Source organism: Ailuropoda melanoleuca, chromosome 13, assembly GCF_002007445.2.
Source record: "Ailuropoda melanoleuca isolate Jingjing chromosome 13, ASM200744v2, whole genome shotgun sequence".
In the NCBI taxonomy this organism is placed as follows: domain Eukaryota; kingdom Metazoa; phylum Chordata; class Mammalia; order Carnivora; family Ursidae; genus Ailuropoda; species Ailuropoda melanoleuca.
Window position 1 is genome coordinate 59,984,146 of NC_048230.1, and position 2,921 is coordinate 59,987,066.

The window sequence follows — 2,921 nt, forward strand, 5'->3', positions numbered from 1 at the left end:
AGGGGCCCCTGACTCTTGGTTTCAGCACAGGTCATGATCTTGGGGGCCATGAGATGGAGCCCCCTGTTGGGCTCTGCACTCAGCAGGGAGTCTGCTTGGGATTCTCTCTCTCCCTCTCCCTCTGCCCCTACCCTACTCACTCTAAATAAATACACAAACAAATAAATAAAATCTTTTAAAAAAATAAATATAAAACCCAACAACCAGGGGCACCTGGGTGGCTCAGTCAATTAAGCATCTGCCTCCAGCTCAGGTCATGATCTTGGGGTCCTGGGATAGAGCCCTGTGTCAGGCTCTCTGTTCAGTGGGGAGTCTGCTTTCCCTCTCCCTCGGCCCCTCCCCCCCAACTTATGCTCTCTCTCTCTCAAATAAATAAATAAAATCTTTAAAACAAAACAAAACCAACAACCAATCAAAGGACCCCAGCTTTGCCACTTTCTACCCATGTGGCTGCAAGCAAGTCACCTGGGAGACCCCTAGTCTAGAACTTGGACTGTCATCAGCCACACGAGGGTTGCTGTAGTTTGGAGAGATCTCACAAACAAATCTCCCAGCCCTGGGTCCCGCACCCAGACGTGTGGCCGTTACCAAGCCCCCGGCAATGAATGGAAGGGACTTTGGAAGCATTCCATCCTGTCTCTGAGCCTGTTCTCTCTTCCACCTCCCTCCCGCGGTTAGGATAACCCCCTACTTCCTGGGAAAAGGGCTACAACACAAGCTGAGCCCTAAATGTATGTTCATTGTTCAGAGTTGATCCCGCCCTGGACTTCATGCCCGGAAGACATGATCATCCCCCACGCCCCACCCCAACCCAGAGTCAAGGGAGGCAGGGACAGAATGAGTAAGAATGGAGGCCAGGCCCTGCACCCAGTGCTGGAAGCGGTCACTTTATTGGTTGGAAAGGGAAAAAGTGGTGCTCAGCTCTGGAGGGAGTGCAGAGGCCAGAAAGAGGGGAGGGTAGCTGGGCTGGAGCCAGGCAGGACCGGGAAGAAATTTCTACTCCCCCACTCCTTGGGCTGTGGTGGCTGGAGCTGGAGGAAGAAAATCATAACAATCCATCAAGGACAATATCCAAAATACGAGCCAAGAGGACCTGGAGCTTAAATTCTGAGCCAAAGCTCCCCTACTCTCCCTTTCCGCTACACACACACAGGAGAGCCACGCCTCTGCAGGTCCCAGACTCACCTTTTCTGCGTCAGACCATCCTGGGACATACCTGGGCAAGCACGGCCTGTGGCCTTCCTGAGGGACCATCGTCATTTGTCTCCCTACAAGGAGTCCCTCTACCACCAGGAAGTTCCACTGGGCCTCCTCCATTCCTTAGGTTAAGTTGGGATTAGCTGGTCAAGGAGATCCTATTGATCGTATTTTATAAGCATAATAACTGCAGCTCAGGGAGGTAAAAACTAGTCAAGTGTCAGAGCTGAATTCTGAACCTGGGTCTTCCTGGCCACGAAGGCCAGCTTCGCTGCAGCGCCTCGGAGGCAAGGGATGGCTGGCATTGCTGGAGAGCTCTGGGCCCTCGGAGACTGTGGTTCCCCCTCAGGCACTGAAAGGACCCCTCGAAATAGCAACCACAGGGCCTTGGGCACATCCTCCCCTCTCGGTGGTCTCGGGCTTCCCATCTGTGCTATACTCGGTCCCACCAGTGACCTGTCAGTCCCTGGGCTGAGGGCTTATCAAGCGAGCCCGCGATCAACAGTGAGATTTCAACCAGAGGGCGCTTCCGGGTCCCTGCTCCTCCTGTACATCACCCCTTCCTGACCTTCGGGTCGTCCTTGAGGACGGGCCCAGGGTCATCCCTCTGCGAGGCCTGCTCTCTCCCCCCACCGCCCCACCCTCCATCCCATGAGGTTTTCCTTCTCTGGGCCCACAGCAGTCAGCCCTTCCCTCGCTGCAGCCCTGAGCACAGGCACTGGGAGTGTCTGTCCCTCCGTCCGCCTCAGCCGCAGGGCTGCAAACTCTGTGAGGAAGGGCTGTGGTCACTTTCTGTCCCAGCATCGGACGCAGAGACCTTGGCACAGCCCTGGAACTCCCAATGGGCCAACCAAACACGTGCTTTGGGTCTTGTATTTCTTTTCTTACTCACACTTACTCTAGGACTTAGTGCTGGTTTATTTTTAGTTGTAAGTAGGGGAAGAGAGGCCCACAATCCTTTCCTTGCAGGGCCAGAGCCACCAGAGGTGGCCAAACATGGCCCCAGCCCGCCACAGAGCAAGCACTCATCACACTTCGAATACGCATTTGACGCCTGCCATGTGTGTCCTGAAAAGCCAAGCTTTTGGCGAAACTAAAGATCAGTCTTCAGCCTCCCACTGGCCACGTGCAAAGAGCTTCCCACCTCCCCACCGCCTCCAGTACTGTTTACTGTCCCCTCTCTCAGGACACAGCTGCTCATCCAGCTGTGACTTTCGAAGTGTATGCTAAGGAGACAAAGCAAATCTTCTCTTTCCCTCACAGCCCAATTCATCAGCAAATCCTGTCCCATCTACCTTCACATATGTCCCAAACCCAGCCACTTAGCTCGCCTCATCTGTCATCCCCCACCCTCTCCCAGGAGCCTCCCAGCTGGTCTCCTGCTTCTGCCACTGCCCCCCAACAGTCTGTTCTCCACCGAGCAGCCAGAGCAATCCTTTTCAAATCTAAGCCAGAGCATGTCCATTTCCATGGAGGCAACATCTCCGGGTCAGGACCAAAGTCCTATAATTACCTATCAGGCCCCTAAGGAGCCGCTCCACTTACCCCTGACCTTCCTCTTCCTGGGCTCTCCCTGCTCCCTTCCAGCCTCCTGGCTTTTCCTGAAACACCAGGGACCCTCCTGCTTTTGTACCTGCTGTCCCTCACCTGTAACACCCCCCCCCAGATATCCTCACGGCCCCCTCCCTCAAGTTCTGGCAAGTCTGTGTTCAAATGCTGCCTTC

At 54.7% G+C, this 2,921-nt stretch overlaps 1 protein-coding gene across 1 annotated transcript in view; it reads right to left on the reverse strand.

Annotated features, from left to right (window-relative positions):
- Positions 1-866: 866 nt before the first annotated feature.
- The window catches only part of WFDC2 (WAP four-disulfide core domain 2), a 5,861-nt gene continuing 3,806 nt past the window's right edge, over positions 867-2,921 (reverse strand). Inside the window, exon 4 of the mRNA XM_011222579.3 lies at positions 867-1,031. The gene's annotated coding sequence lies outside the window, so the exon portion shown is untranslated. The remainder of the gene's footprint in view (positions 1,032-2,921) is intronic.